General features: G+C 33.3%; 1 long non-coding RNA gene across 1 annotated transcript; it reads right to left on the bottom strand.

Moving 5' to 3' along the window:
• Positions 1-14039: 14039 nt before the first annotated feature.
• LOC136274363 (uncharacterized) lies at positions 14040-17200 on the bottom strand. Its single transcript, XR_010712670.1, has 2 exons — positions 16590-17200; positions 14040-14342 (listed from the first exon to the last, which is right to left on the bottom strand). It is a non-coding gene; the product is annotated as an uncharacterized lncRNA (long non-coding RNA).
• Between the last annotated feature and the right edge of the window lie 235 nt (positions 17201-17435).

The raw sequence follows: 17435 nt of genomic DNA, 5'->3' as shown, positions 1-17435 counted from the left end.
AAAGTCTTGTAGTACTGGAATACTGGAAATCTGAATACAGTGATCCACATTTATTAGATAACTAGGGAGTTTAAACAGCTTTATTACTCTATAGCTACTTTATATACTTTAAAAACATTATCAGTGTATTAATTTACTTAAATACTCTGCTGCCAACTTTATGGAAAAATCAATTAAACACCAAAAATAAAAAACAAAACAAAAACAAAACAAAAACAAAAAAACCAACTAGAGCAGAGCTCGTGGCAAAGCCACGAGTATGTCTTCCGTTGTTGCTGCGAGTTGAAAATATATGTGATATGGTGTCAAACGATTATAATTATTAACTTTCAGTTCTGCTTTTGTTATAAAAACGTGTTGTGATTGAAAGGCTGCATATAAAACGTGTTTTGAAAAAGAAAACTAGAGGTACTGTGAGCAAGCTCACAATTGATACCCCCCGCTAAGAAAAAAATCATTACGCGTGTATTTTTGTTATTATAGAAAATATTGGATGAATCTATTTCACTGTCCATTTTTTATAAATAACAACTGCTTTATTTTTGGAAACTGTTAATTTTTAGCTTCTAATATTTCCATTAATAAGACATGACACAGACAGAATTTAGCTTTTTTGAAACAATGACCTTGAACTTTCTCAATTGACCTTGGGTCAAGGTCATGACACACCCTTTAATCATAAGCAATCTTTGTGTGAAGTAAGAACTTCCAATGTTTCCCCATAAGAAAGATATGGACCAGACACGAATTTTGCATTTTTTCTGCCAGTGACCTTGACCTTGCCCGAATGACCTTGGGTCAAGGCCATGACACACCCTAAGGTCATAAGCAATCTTTGTGTGCAGTAAGAACTTCCAATGTTTCCCTATAAGAAAGATATGGACCGGACACGAATTTTGGCACTTTTTCTGCCCTTGACCTTGCCCGAATGACCTTTGGTCAAGGTCATGACACACCCTTAGGTCAAAAGCAATCTTTGTGTGAAGTAAGAACTTCCAATGTTTCCCCATAAGAAAGATATGGACCGGACACGAATTTTGCATTTTTTTTGCCAGTGACCTTGACCTTGCCCGAATGACCTTGGGTCAAGGTCATGACACACCCATAGGTCATAAGCAATATTTGTGTGAAGTAAGAACTTCCAATGTATCTCCATAAGAAAGATATAGACCGGACACAATTGCACAGACAAGACGGACAGACAGACAGACGGACGGACAAGGTGATTCCTATATACCCCCCCCCCCCAAACTTTGTTTGGGGGGGGGGGGTATAATAAGAAAATGTTTTAGGAAAACTATTTGTCGCACACAGTTTATGTAATCGTAACAAACATTATTTTAAAAAATGAAATATTTAATGGCGAGTTAAATTTTCAGAGGGTAGCAAGCATTGTAATAAACAGTATGTACTCATGTGTCATGTCAGGAATTTTGGTGTTTGTTTTTTTTTAACCGAACCCGTTTACAAAACACGTAACCTTTTCTCTAAGATAACTTCTTTATTTAAATATTTGTAAATTTTTGAAGACAATGCGCAATTTAGAATTGTTGCGTGCTGACAAAATTTACAGACCCTGAAACGTACTACTACAACAAAAAAAGCGTGCGACTTACGTGCGAAAAACGTTTCGTATTAACCGTTTAGCGTTTCGTGTGAATCGTGAAGCGTTTCGTGTAAACCGTTTAGCGTTTCGGACAAAGCGTGCAGAATTTCGGACAATGCGTTTAAATCGTTTCGAGCAAAGCGTGCGTGAACCATGTGAAACGTTTATCAGATTTCATTCGGAACTCTCTGACAATTTGTTTCAAAATGGAGCCCGTGTTTTACATTACATGTACTTTAAACTGTTTGTGATTGGCAAAACTCTCTTGTAGGTATTTTCATGAAGAAAAAAAATCTAGAAGAAATGATATACTTATCTTTTTACAAAACTGAATTTATTTTTAACAAACAAAAGAAAGGTATATGTATTAAAAGACGACTAGTTACAGAGTACATGTATATATAACGTTTTTATACGATGTTTCAGTACTGGTACAGTTTTACCGGTAACGAATATTTGCCAGTATCGAATAATTTTTAGAAAAATTATTGGTGGAAGACAAAGTTGAGGTTTAAAAAAATTCTAGCTAGGTGATTATAACACAGAAATAAATATTATATCAGTGCGTGAAGTTGTTTGCCATTTGCACGATTATTTACCGAATTGTTTACAAATTAAAAATGTGCCCCAGATATGAGCTGCCGGATGTTCAAAACAGAAAAAACGAAAGCCTAACTATGAAAATAAGTTTGTTATTGATCCCTATTTAGTGAATAATTAGTAAATATAATTCATTTAAAAAGATAATACATCATATCAAATAATAATGGAGCTTTGAATGAAATTACGACTTCAAATAGAACCACGTGTAGTTTTCCTAGTTACGGTTCATTGCGACAGAAGTATTATTTGGCTGCAAAAATTGATAGATATACGGGAAAAACAAAGGAAAATGGCAACTACTTATCATCAATTACTACTATAAAGTGTTTTTATGAAAATTCAATATTATAAAGTAACGGAAATGAAAAATGTTCAAGTCCAGTTTCAATTTGACCGGAAAACGGTATGATAAAAATAACGATCATATAATTTGTTCAAATGACATATTCCCACAATTGTTTTTCCTTGTTCATTTATAAGTCCATTAACATGTACCTCTAGTATATTTTTGAAATTAATTTGCCTCAAAATATTCGGTCAGAAGAGAACAAGGGCGCTTAATTCGATACTGAGAAACGAATTCAAAACTAGGAAACTGGAGGGGGTGTTGAAATTACTGTCTCCGTAATTCATCCTTTATATTTTCGGAAGTTTGATACAGTTTAGAAGGACAAAGAAACGCGATTTAAACAAAAAATAAAAACATTTGGAATTCCGATAATAATAGTTGCATACACGAGACACCGCATACTGATTCGTTACCGGTAAAATGACTGTACAATATTAAAATTCGCTATACATAAAAAATTAGCAGTTAGCAAAACATGATTTCTGTTGGAACAAGCCTTAATCAACTTTAACTTACACGAGCATGTTTTGATAAGCATGTATCTTTTTTAATTTATTTACATCGATAACTCTTATTGAGACCACTCGCGGCACACATAACCTCGGACATCGGGTGAGACCTGCACCTGGCTGAACCTGTCAATCAAACTCTGTGTATTTGTTTTCATTGGATGGTCAAGTGTCTCTTTTTTTGTCAATAGCCAATGGAAAAATTAATGACTTCAAGGTAATTGGAATCAGTATTTGATGAAGCACACAATTTAAATGATAGAAAATTTATTAATTATTTGAACAAAATTAAATGTAAACATAGAAAGAAAACATACTGATCATTTCTATGAATTGCGGTAAGTAAGTTCTTTGGAATCCCGATTATAGATATTTTTACAAGTAATTATTTTAATTACTTAAACCACTGTTAACGGAAAACAAGACGTAATTAACGCACAGGGATTTGCCTACAATGTACACAGTCATGCAATTAATTATTATGGGAATCTTTACGAATGGAACTTAATTCAAATAGATCATGATAATCTATATACACTGTACGCCGTTATACATGTAAGGAGCGCCGGTAATATATACGAAGATTGAGTCAAAAATGTAAATCATTTTTATTTCTTGTGCTTTCAATACAATGTTAAATTACTTTGAAAAAAATCCGAAATAGTAATTACAACTTTCTTTTTTGTTTAATCATTTGAATTTTTTCTGAGGTACATGGATATGTACAGAACATATTTATTTACGCGAATGATACGACATAGGAAAAAAAATTATCGGATGTTTGTATAACATTGTTTTCTAACGAATGTGACTAATTTAATTTTAAATATTTTTCAACATTATCAATGTAAATAATATTAGATTAATTTCCTGTTTGTATTTTTACATCGTATTCTCTGAAACCAATAAAAATACTAATGTTAAAAGAAAAATCAAATCCCGCCGAATACTGAAAAACCGATTTCAGTTTGTAATCATACGGATTTTTATTTTTGGTATTGACTATTGAGTTACGGTAACATTTTTTCTGGATGATTTTTTATTTATATTTTATGTAGTAAAAGCACCATTCCAACTGTTACTCAATTACATAACAATTGATGACCCGGGGCTATATATGTTCTGAGCTGTGTGCGCTGAAGCGACACTAGATTCTCGGTCGCACGTGGCGATTGATTTAACACAGACTGACCGAATAAACAAACGGTTGGGAAAGTGAAACAAGAAGAAGCCACCAAAAATGATTTTCGACAGATCTTGATATCGTTTCGCCAAAAAAAAAAAATACAGCGCGAGCTCCTGTCAGCGGGGCGGGAGGAGGGGGCGGGGGGGGGGGGGCAGCAATGAGTTCGCTTCCATAATGAAACGAACATGTAGAAAAACTACAGAAGTGATTAATATGTGACCGATAGAATCTAATCTAAAGTTGTTTAAAACTCATGTGAATATTCTTTTAAATAATCATCGAATGCCTCAACTCAGGAAATTCTTTTATCGTGCTAGCACCTACCGCAAACACGTAACATGGAACTTTGATTATAATTTGATTTGATTTTAAACTACCTTGTACGCTATCGTATACACCAATGCTTAATCAACTGTACAAGTAAAATAAATTTATCTTTTCATCTTAAACCAAAATAATAGTTGAAAACATAATAAAATATAGTTGGTTCCGTGCAAAATGCCAAAATATGAAACATGAACGCGTGATAAGGTACAAGATCACGAACCGACCGCGGATCACTTGTCCAATCGTGCCGGATCTCCTCAGCCATGGGCGATGGATGATCATCATTTAAATGTTTAATATTTAGGGGGGGGGGGTTGTTGTTGTTGATTTAAAACATTATTTGTACAGTTTATAAAATATTTTATATAAACAAACCAACCATTAATTTATGTCTGACGATGTTTCCGATTTGGAGTAATATCGTTCATTAATATTCATTTACACTCAAATTTAATTAAATAAATACAAAATGGACAAACTTTTATACCATAAAATTAAAACAGTTCTTGTATTTACGACTATATTAACTCAAACACGTTCATATGCATGGAAGTGTGCGTCTCGGTGTGCGAATCTTGTGTATAAATAACCGCTATGTAGTGCAGCCGTGGCTGAGATCCTCGGCCGTGGGCGAACGATAGATTACGTAAAGGTACAACGCACAGACCCACACAGCTCAGAACCCAGTAAGCCTTGAAAATTGCAGTATAATGACCTTACTCTATCAAATAGAAGTTATTTATTTTAAACTTAAAACCCACAATTTATCTATATCTATTATTGCTTTAGATTGAGAATGACATTGCTGTTATTAATTAACTGAACGATTTCTTAATTGACACCCAATCGTTTAATCCATAAAAAACATGTGTAATCAAAACGAAAAAAATTCTTGGGTTTGCGGATAAATAAACTCATATATGAGAGACGCAACTCTCGTGTATTAGATAACCCCTGACCGCTAGGTAGTCCAGCCGCGACCATGGTGACCGATTTTCTCGGCCGCGGGCGAGGGAGAGCTTACGTAATGGTACACACCAGCTCTGATTCAAGGTAGATTTTAAATGTATGGATTAATAACTAAAATGTAATGCATAGATTTTTTTTAATTCCATATTTTGTGGTTTACTAGAAAAGAAAAACAATGATTTGTTTTCCAAATCCCGTTTTTAAGGGTTGAGCATTATAAGAACTTAACCAGTTAACAACAATGACTTAAACTCCTAAAAAAAGCACGTATTCTAAAAAAAAAAAATTCTTATGAATTAATGCCGTTTGTATAAACCAGCATACTTTCTGCGGTGACTTTATGCGTGTTGTACGCGCAAAGACTTTCGTTAACTTGTCAAATGAAAACAGGTACATGTTAACATGTAAAGCTTTTTACACTCATACTACACAAATCACATACAAAATAACATTGTAACGACCTTTATGAGATCCCAACAAACAACTTTTCCAGCGACAGCCATATCAAAATCCTAACCATTTTTGAGTTATTAAGCAAAATTTTTAGGGGCCATTGGCCCTTAATTTAAGGGGCCAGTACTTTTTTATTGGTGTCAAATGAAAGCCCTCTATATTTTGCACAACTTTTATTCTACATGTCTTAACAAAATATTTTTCGTTTAAAAGATATAAAGGAAAATATGTCTAAATTTTCGCACTTTTTTGAATCCTGTTTTTTGATCCCCTACCTTTTCCTAAATAAAAAACGTAATCTAAAAACAAAAACAGATGTGCACAACTACAATGTCTCTGTTATTCAAATTCGTTGGATTCCCATTCCCTGCTATCATAGTCTCGGAGCCTTTGTCTGGAAACAAAAGGCCCTAAAAAATTTTAAAAGGATAATAACTCTTTAACGGAAAGGGAATTCTAAATTTTATGAATTGCTTCAGATAGTGTTTTGTAAAGTACATTAGCCCTGAAAATTTGAGCAAAAACCGTTCAGAAATAAGCAAGATATGAAGCCTCAAAGTTCGCGTCTAGGAAGAAAAAAAAAGACTAGAGCAAAGCTCGTTGCAAAGCAACGAGTAGGGTCTTCCGTTAATGTCGGAAGTAAAGCTGGAAGTTCCTGTAAGAAGCAGAGCTCTTAAACCAATAACAAGAGTAACTTAAATATAAAAGATGAAAAAAAATCGAATTATTCCTGGTACGACTTAACAAAATACGAATGATTTTTAGTACGACTTAACAATCACCTTTCCGATTTCAAGAACGACTTAACAAAAAAAATCCGAATGTGTTGAAGTACGACTTAACAATTATTTTTGGTACGAGTTAATTTTACTTTAAACATAACGCTATTTTTTAAACCAAGGACGCGGAATCAAAATTTCCGGAAAAAAATAATTTTTTAACCCCGATATCTCTGTAATGCATCGTCCGATTTTAAAACGGGTTTCGGTTTTAAATTAAGCTTAATAAAAGCTTCTTTGCTGCTTGATGATTATTATCAAATTATTGGTCAGAAAAGAGTTATTATGAAAAGACTTAGTAGCCCTTCTGGCCCCTAATTTGAGGGGTCAGCCCCTTTTTCTTGATATCAAATAAAAGGTCTCGCTAATATAAACATATTTTGTTCTACAAGTGTTCATGAATTGTAAACCGTTCTCGAGATATCTGTACAAATGCATTTTAGGGGCCGACCCTTTAACCCCTTACCGGGGCCACTTACAACAAAATTTTTGGTATCATATTGTTAAGAACATTATTTTGAAGAACTTTTGTTCTACATTGCTTTTAAAAATAGTTCTCCTTTTTCAGATATTAATGATCAGAGTTTTGAGTTCTGGCCCCTTGAAACCCCTAATGACGTAATATATGACTTAGGTATGGTAATGTATAGATTAAAAGCTGTACAATGAACATTTTTGCTTCTATAATTAATAACAAAATATTGTTCAGTAATGAGTTATTGTAAGAAGACATTAGAGCCCTCTTGACCCCTAATTTGAGGAGCCAGCCCCTTTTTCTTGACATCAAATGAAAGGTCTTGTAAATATAAACATATTTTGTTTTACAAGTGTTCACAAAATGTTTACCGTTCTTGAGATATCTGTACAAATGTGTTTTAGGGGCCGACCCTTTAACTCCTAAATGGGGTCATAAACAAAAACATTTAAGGTAGCATATTGTACAAAACATTATTTTGAATAACTTTTGTTCTACATTGCTTTTCAAAATATTTCTCCTTTTTCAGATATTAACGATCAAAGTTTTGAACTTCTGGCCCCTTGAAACCCCTTATTACGTAATATATGACTTAAGTATGGCACTGTATAGATAAACAGCTGTACAATGAACATTTTTGCTTCTATAATTGATAACAAATTATTGTTCACTAAAAAGTTATTGCAAATAGACTTTAGAGCCCTCTTGGCCCCTAATTTGAGGGGCCAGCCCCTTTTTCTTGATATCAAATAAAAGCCCGTGCAAATTGAAACAGCTTTTACATTACATGTTTTAACAAAATATTTATACGTCAAAAGATATTACGGAAAATGTGCGAAAATTTTGTGAAAAAATATGGTGCTAATTTTCAGGTTCAGGCGAGCTTCTAGGCCTTGCGCATTTTTCGCAATTGGAAGCATGGAGGGAAATCTACAGACATTCATCTACAATCCCTGCAAATTTCAAGCTTTTATCATGATTAGTTTCAGAGGAGATGCGTGGACAAAATGACCCTTAAAAATTTACAATATCGTCCATATCTGAAACCGGAAGTGACGTAATCATTTGAAATTTTAATAATCAGTAGCGACATTGATGCTTTATAACTCCTAAAAATTTGGTGTAAATCGGTTGAATAGTTTCTGAGAAATAACGCTCCAAAAAAGTCAGAAAAAGAAAAAAAAGTATAATAATAAAGAACTAGAGCAAAGCTCGTTGCAGAGCAACGAGTGGGTTTTCCGCTAATGTCGAAAGCAACGCTACAAGTACGTCTAAGAAGCAGAGTTCTTTATCTAGTAACAAAGAAACCTAAGTACAAAAAGATAAAAAAAAATCGAATGATTCTTGGTACAACTTACATAATCCGAATGTTTTTAAGTACGACTTAACCAAAAACCCTTAACCTTTTCAAGAACGACTTAACAAAAAAAACCAATGTGTTTAAGTACGACTTAACAAATTTGACTTCATTTTAGGTACAAGTTTACTTTACCTTGAACTAACATCTTTTTTCTTAACCCAGAATGCAAAATTAAAATTTACGTAAAAAATCAATTTTGTTTAAAACATAATTCTGAGCAACTTTTTCTCTTCACTGCTTTTTAAAGGGTTGACCTTTCGTTACTGTGTGCTCGTTGCGTCATTAATTGTCAGAAACTTATCGATGTTAAGTTTACTTTACTGTACCTCAGTGAATATTTTCTATGTAAAATTACTATGAACCAGACAACATTGAAATGGTGAACATTTCAAAGGGCCACGCTTATGTAATTTCAGAGAATTCTGCTTTGACCTTGAGCTATAACTTGAAATTTTTCCAGCTGGCATAGAACTTTTAATTCAATTTCATTCCTCCTAACATACATGCATTTTTGTTCAATCTGACCAAGATTAAGCATATTTCAGAGGCGGATCCAGCAATTTGGAAAAGGGGGGGTTCCATTTGATGAAAATCAATATGTGCAAAATTCATCATTTGTCAATAAACAAGGACTTTTTGAACGTTTTCCGTGCGTATACAACTGTATTTAATAAACATTTATCTCATCACCATCTATTTCACATCTATATCAACAGCAGAGTGCACTGCATTATTGAGTGTTTTGCCTTTTTGGTTTAGATAAGGAATATTTGCATTATATCTAGCCTTAAGAAACCCAACTTTCCAGCAATGATAAATTCAGTGCGTCTTTGCTTGATAGAAAAGAAACACTAAGAAACAAAACACAACTCAGACTAATTATGACAAACTATTAATAAATGGATATTTTGGTAATGTTTTTTATGTCTTTGATGTTTTTAAATTCTGAACTATTTATCGATTTTGATTTCTATTGATTGCCTTCTTAAATAAAGGTCTAAATGACATGATATGACAAAAGAATGGGGATAATTTATCTGCTGAAAATATGGTACGTGTGTAATACAATGGTAAAAGCAATTGTCGTCCCAGGGAACTTGATGTGACCTCTGTAATGGGTGCGCTACATCATCCGGACTGGTACAGACGCGAGCATTTTAAAAAAGAAAAGTTTGAAAAGTTGTGCATTTTCATAATGGTTTACATATAAACCCTTTACAAGGTATGTTTGTAACAGAATTTCCTATTCTTGGAAACAAAACAAAAAAGGCTTTCTTTTGTGTTTAAAAGTGGGTATGAAGGTAGCTAGCATTCCAGAAAAATAGCATAACCCGCATAAGCGGGTCATGTAGTTTTCTTTGTATTTTTCGTATGAAACGAAGTAAAACTCATCTATTATAATTATTTAGGTTAATTAACTAAACAATACATTTGAAAGCGGCTTTTTAAAGTAAAACGAATGCGTGTACTCGTATTTGAACCGTTAAGTCGTTTTACTCGATGGCTTGTCAGTTCAAAACTGTACGAACTATATTCGATTAAAAAAAAAAGAAATAGAGTAGAAGATACATTGTAAATGTTATTATAAATCTATGATACTGCTTAATTTTATGTATTTTTTCTTTAATTTTCCACATGTTTACTCAGTGTAGTAAACACCGGATGCTAAAGGGGAGTACAATGTACTTTATTTCGATAAAAAATCGATAGGGTTTTTTTTTATATAAGAAAAAAATTATGGGACGTAATACGAAATTATTTAAATAAGCAATTTTAAAAGCATTTATTTGAGATAATTACAGTATTTCTATTATAAATGGGAAAAATTGTCTTTAAATAGGCATTAAACGTTTTCAAAAAAATTCATATGTCCCAGAGAAAGGGGGGGTTCCGACCCCCGGAACCCCCCCTCTGGATCCGCCAATGTATTTGGAAAATAATCTACTGTCTAAAACTAATTTTAAAAAGATCTGCTATGACCTTCCAGGGCTCTACATTAACTTTTTTTCCTACTTGTCCATTCGGACAAGTGACCAAAACATTTATTTGTCCGAACTTCAACTTCACTTGTCCGAAAAATTTTCAATATTAAAGATCAAATATTGTCAACTTGAGAACTACAGTACTCTATTACTAAAATAAAATCATTTATTGATTAATACTCTAGCTATAATTAATAACCTGACTTTTTAAATGGAAACTTAAAGTGTCTTTCCTATAATTATGTACATGTATTTGTTCTATATAACATTAAACATGATTTGTCAGCTGTAGCTTTGTCATGGCAAATTACAAGACATCTTAAATTTAGCATCAGGTTTAAAAATACATGTAACTGTTATATTGATTTCTCAGCTGTTTTTTAAACTAAACATGGAATGCCATCATAGTCTATCAATGATGAATGACACCTAAAATAAGTTACATTTCTTTCCATAATCCTTTATCTTTGCTACCTTTTCTTCCTTTCTTTTTCTTAACATATGTGTTTGGTACTTTGTAAGAACTAAGATCCACACCTTGAAAGTTGTTTGAAATTAGTGAACTTCAATCCCGATCAAGAGTAACTCAATTGCATTGCAATTTGATGTCGGGATCGAAATTCAAAATAACTAATCGATAAACTTATAACGAGACTACAGATAAACTTATCACAAAACTTTCTTTACTTTTTTAAATGTTGGTGACTTCTTACTATAAAAAATGCACTTGTCCAGTCGGACAAGTGGCCAGCAATATTCACTTGTCCGCATATTTTTTTAACTGGTACCAGACAAGCGGACAAGCGTTAATGTCGAGCCCTGCCTTCACATTGACAGACTTGGTTCAAGGTCACTGCACGCCATTAACCAATAAACTCTGTAAAGGTAAAATATTAGCCAAATTGGGGCTAAAAGGAGAATATATCTATGCTCTTAAAATATGGATTTTTGTGTGATCTGATATGACCTTGACTCTTCATCTACAAATATCATTCGAGGTCATTGCATATATTTTGAACAAAGGCATCATGTGGGTGAAGTATGAGGCTGAATGGAGCAAAGGGAGAGAAGATATACTCCGGACAAGGATTTTTAAAAATATAATTCTGCTATGACCTTCACAGTTTCTTTTCACTGAAAATAGGTTCAAGGTCACTACACACCCTTTCACCCTTTACTCAAACGCTCTGCTTATGTGAAGTCTGAGCCAAATAAGGGTTAGTAGAAATTATATATGCTCTCAAAAAAGGATTTTTGCATGATCCGATATGATCTTCACCCTTTACCTAGAAATTTCATGCAAGGTCACTGCACATCGTTTAACCATAGAGACACTCTGTGAGTATTAGCCAGATTGGACCAAAGGGAAAAAAGATATGCCCCAGACAAGGATTTTATATATATAATTCTGCTATGACCTTAACCTTATACCTAAAAACATGGTTCAAGGTCACTGCACATCCTTCAACCAAAGGAACCCTGTGGATGAGGTATGAGCCAGATTGGGCCAAGGGGAGAGAAGCTATGCTCCTGTCAAGCCATCTCGGATGGACAGACGGACAAATTGATCACTAGAAGGCGCCCGCATAAACATGCCTTTTTATCTAATTTAAAATAGTATCCATGCTATCTGCCCATGGTGAATAGTCATCAATATTTACAATATTTAACCAAAAAATAGCTTTTAAAAATATTTGAAAAGGTAAAAATTGTAAAAACCCCAGCGGGATTCGAACTCATGACTTACAGGTTCCTAGTAACCCTCTAACCCACTGTGCTAAGGAGTTAGGTGACCATTTTTGAAAAGAAACTACATGTACTTATATAATTACACTTTATTTTATTGTTTATTTCGAAAAACAATACGTCACAACATGGAAGTGTCCCATATCACCTTAAACTCGGAACACCTCTGACCTAATAAGATCGCATCATTAAATACAAAGTTTGATTTAACTCTAATTTGTTTATCATCAAGAAATTGTGCATCGCTGACAAATAAAGTTTTCTTCTGTATAATGAAATACCAATTAACTGACTATTCGGACAATAGCAAGTTTATTGTCCCACTCCACAGCAACTATTTCCCTTGGCTTTGCCTCATTAAATAGTTGCTGTCTTTGGGGACAATAAACTTGCTATTGTCCTCATACCCAGTAAATACTAAATAGGCATATAATATCCCATCCACCTACATTTCATGTTATATAACCTCCCGTTTGTAACCTTCAATTTCACTGTAAAGTCAACATATCTGTCATAGCCGCAAGTTTCACAATTTATTTCTGCTTCTCATGTACTTAAAATTAGGCCCAGCCTTAATATTGCTTACCAATTCCAACAAGAGACATCCCTCTAACTATTGATAATCATTAAAATTCATTTCATGAATCTACGCAACAATGATAAACCTTCAAGTACAGTCACTCTCAATTTTACAAAAATATTGACGGTACTTTATCCGAAACTGTTCCTTGTACCTTTAACTTAGTACACTAACATTTTTATGAAAAGACTAAGAAAGCTAATGCAATTCTGAGAAAAAGAATACCACATATTGCCAATTCCATTGAGGTTTAATAAAAATATGGCCATTTAAGTGAACCCACCATTTCCAATTTCCTTTAGTAAACACAGATTTACAGGGTTCTCCATAGTAAAACATCTTTACCTGACCTTTTAGAGGTCAACTTTTGTTCAACCACCTTTAAAAAGAAACCTTATTCAATACAACATACCCTTACATGATATAATCATGATAAAAGCTTCACATCACTTAGAAATACCCTTACATGTATACCCCCCACCCCCCAATCTTTTGATTTTCATAAAAAGTCATGGTTTGAAATGTTTTACCTAATTTTATGAAACGTGTGGCAATTTCCTTGAGTAATTTCTCACACATATGCAAACAATCATCAATGATTCTAAAATTTGATCTTTATTTGTTTATTGTATGATTTGTACCATTTTAATTAACAAATAGACAGCTGTCCTGCTTGTGATTTCTTGTTTTCATGAAAAAAGTAAGCTAACAATCATATTTAGTGAATATCTAATCTATTCTGATTTCTAGTCTCCTTCTAACCATGCTAAAACAGTAAGTTACAACCTACAAGTTAGACATCTGCCTTAAATTAAAATTAAATTCAAACACACCCAGGTAGCTGGTGACAGATCGAGTTGATTTCAATGAAAAATTTTCAAATTTGACATGTTTTTCTACTTTTTTTTATGCATATATACCTTAGAAAGGTAGAAATAGGTTGTTTCTTGTTCATTTCAATAGTAATTATCATAGCAGATGTTATTTCAAAGTCAAATGTACATTTACATATCCTACATGTAATCTTAATGCAGACAATTAAATAGAGGGGGGGGGGGGGATTTTTCAATTATGTAAACACATCTAAATATCTTTATGAAATAAAAAATAAAGGAAACATAATTGCATACTTTTATTGAAAAACAAATTTTCACAGCAATTATGAATTTCTTTATAAACAGCCTTAATTTTGTTTTCATAATTTCTTATCAAACACAAACCACAACATGGCATGATGCTTTCTTCAAGTTCCATTATTGTTTATGCATTATCGGATTTAATTTGAATTACCGGTAAATAGTCTGTAGAACACAAGGAATATGCATGTGGATAGAGGTGACAGGTTAATCTCAGGAGCTGACCCACAAGAATCAACAGGTACCGGTAAAAGCCATGTGGTAACAAGAGTCTGTTTTGAGCTGAAATAAAAAAAAAAAATAATTAGCTGTGTTTACATACATGTACTAGTAATAGCTGTGTTTACATTAACATATGCATAGTATTTCTGGAAAAAATACACTGACCATGCAGTGTAATAGGTATGACATATCCCAATACATGACATAACATTTAGGCAGTACAAGATCAAAAATTTGCATATCAAGTCATAATATAATATTAAAAAATTTTCATAGGTATAAACACTTATCAAATTGAGAGAGAGAGAGTTTGAGAGAGAGAGAGAGTTTATTGCAACAGTCAATATTTCAATTCGTAAATTACAAACGAATATTACCCACCGAACAGCGTCAAAGTACATGTACTGGTATTAGCTTCTGGTATACCATTTTTTATCAATTCTACTGTGTTTTTTTTTTTGCAAATAAATTAAGCAAGGGTTTTTGCTTATTTTCTTATAAATTACATGTTTTAAAAACAATACTATGTGTAATAAGCATAAAACATGTATGAGTAAACTTAATGAAGAATTTTTAATAGATTATTTTTCACAGAATGTGGTACATTACATGTATGTCAATCTTTATAAAACTAGCGTATATTTCATGCGCCATAAATTGCAAGTTTTTTTTAAATATTATTTACTTGCATGATAGGTATATATGGTCTAACCAAAATTTTCTTCACAAAGCTACAGCTGTATGTACCACATATATGTTTTGTCACAAGTATACATTTAAAAAAAAACAACCCCAAATTCCAACAGTTGAAATAAACTCAACTCATTCTCTGATAAGTTCATTGTGTTTTGTGCGTGCATATCTTATTTGTCTGCTGCAACAGCAGCCAATCAGCGGTAAGCTGAATCCACAAAAAGAAAGTTTGTGTTTTAGGAGCGGGTAAATTGTTTATGCGACACTGTCAAGAAAACCACACCAAATAATAACAGGAAACATAAATATTCACTTATATGTATTGTGTTGTAAAGTAAAGGTTTTTAACACTTATTGCATCTTGCAAAACATGTGATTACCCTTAATCATCTGTCATATATCTGATATACATGTATATGTAAAAGATGGGAGAAATAACGACGGAACAAACTGGGATTCGAACCTGGCCCTCTGAATCTCTAGTCAAGTGCTCTACCAACTGAGCTACATGTATCTGGCACCGGTATTCAAACCAGTCTGACCGTCACATTCCTTCCCCCTTAAATGATCTTCACCCTCGAAGATCACCCCTGGCAGGAGTTAACCTGTTAGTTCCAGGGGTTGGTCACAACACCAATATTGTAACAGGATGGGAGAAATAATGAAGGACCAAACCGGGATTTGAACCTGGGCCCCCTGAATCTCTAGTCAGGTGCTCTACCAACTGAGCTATCTGGCACTGGTATTCAAACCGGTCTGATCATCACATATATAAAGAATTATTTTAAACAATGTTGTTCAATAAAAAATAACACGCGCAACCTTCAGTTTTTGTCTGTAATTAATCAATATTGGTGTGCGATCAGTTCTCGCCGAGTACCATTTCTCACCAGTGCATTGTTACGTCATTTTATCAACACATAAAATTATATACGAAAATATGATGTTACAGTGCACCAGCGAGAAATGGTCCTCGACGAGAACTGCTCGCAGGCCAGTACTGCCAGTAGTCAGATTAAAAAAAGAGAATAAAAAATTACATTTAAAACATTAACAAGGACAATTTAAGTACACATCATAACTGCTAAACAAGAAAAATTATGTGAACTGGTAGAATAGTACGCATAGTTCTAACTTGTAACCTACATGTACAAGTACATGTACCGGGTACCCGTTGGTCTGCTAAACCTTTCTAATGATACAATGATTGGCATCATAAAGATATTAAAGTCATGTTTTAACTCTGAAGTCTGAAGTATACAATTTTATTTACTTGAAGTTATGTCTACAGGATATTCATGACTACATTTGGAGTCTTCTGCACAAGAATATATGATATGTTTCTAATTAGACCCTGCTTTGAATTTTGAGTTGAAAATTCACAATCTGTTATTTTTTTAAATAGATAAATTCAGTTACCCTTTCCAGTCCCCCATGAACCTCGAGCGAGTCTAAACATCCATGAAACATGTAAAAATTACACGTTAGCCTAGTAAACAAACACCCACACCATAACAAAAACAAACAGTGTGCACGTACTTACATGTACATCTATACTATATACTAAATTTTAACTTTAACTTTTTTAAACTTTAAAAGGAGTAAAAGCCTCACCTTCTTCAGTAACATCCACATAAATCACACACTTTAATGTCCATCTTTTCCCCTTTATTACTCGTAGCTTATCAACGGCTGATCGTCGACAGAAGTGTGGCTGTCAGAATTTCCTCGTAAACGATTCACACGAGAAAAATATCCTCCTTAAACAAATATGTAGTATTGTTCCCTGTGCATGTTCATATGTTTCACAGTAAATTGAAAATGCATTTGTACGTCGAAAGAATACACAACTTCTCTTCTGCATTACGGCTCTCTCTTTTCTACAATGCCGTTCGTTACTGTTTACATTCGGCGCGCGCGCGGGGGTTACAAACAGGGGCGCCCCGACAAATAGTTGCACATAGAACGTTAAAATAATGTGTGTTCATTGAATTCATAAATGATATAGATGAAAAAAAATGAAATTGAATCACAACTATTTATCTAAGACGCAACACAACGTAATGCAGTATATGCCTGGGCCTTAAAGTGGCATTTGTTCGCTTGTGTTTCTATGTAGACAAATTAACTCGTTCATGTAACGTTACGATTCACACATATTTGTTTTATGAAATTTGAAAAAAATAGGGCACAGAACTTTTTAAATTTGATACCAAATGACATTATTTAATATATTAACAATAACTGAATTATTTTTTTTTCATAAAATGATAACGATTTTTGCTATCAGAAAAATACGTGTATGAGCTGCTGACCCCTAATTATAGGGGCCAGCCCTTTTTTCTTAATTTTAAATGAAAGCTCTCGTTATTCTAAACAACTTTTGTTCTATATGTATTAACAAAATATTTTTAGTTTAAAGGTTATAATACAAAAAGCAACAAAATTTCAGCCCCGAAA

Source organism: Magallana gigas, chromosome 4, assembly GCF_963853765.1.
Source record: "Magallana gigas chromosome 4, xbMagGiga1.1, whole genome shotgun sequence".
NCBI lineage: Eukaryota > Metazoa > Mollusca > Bivalvia > Ostreida > Ostreidae > Magallana > Magallana gigas.
This window is presented reverse-complemented; position numbering and strand designations above follow the sequence as displayed.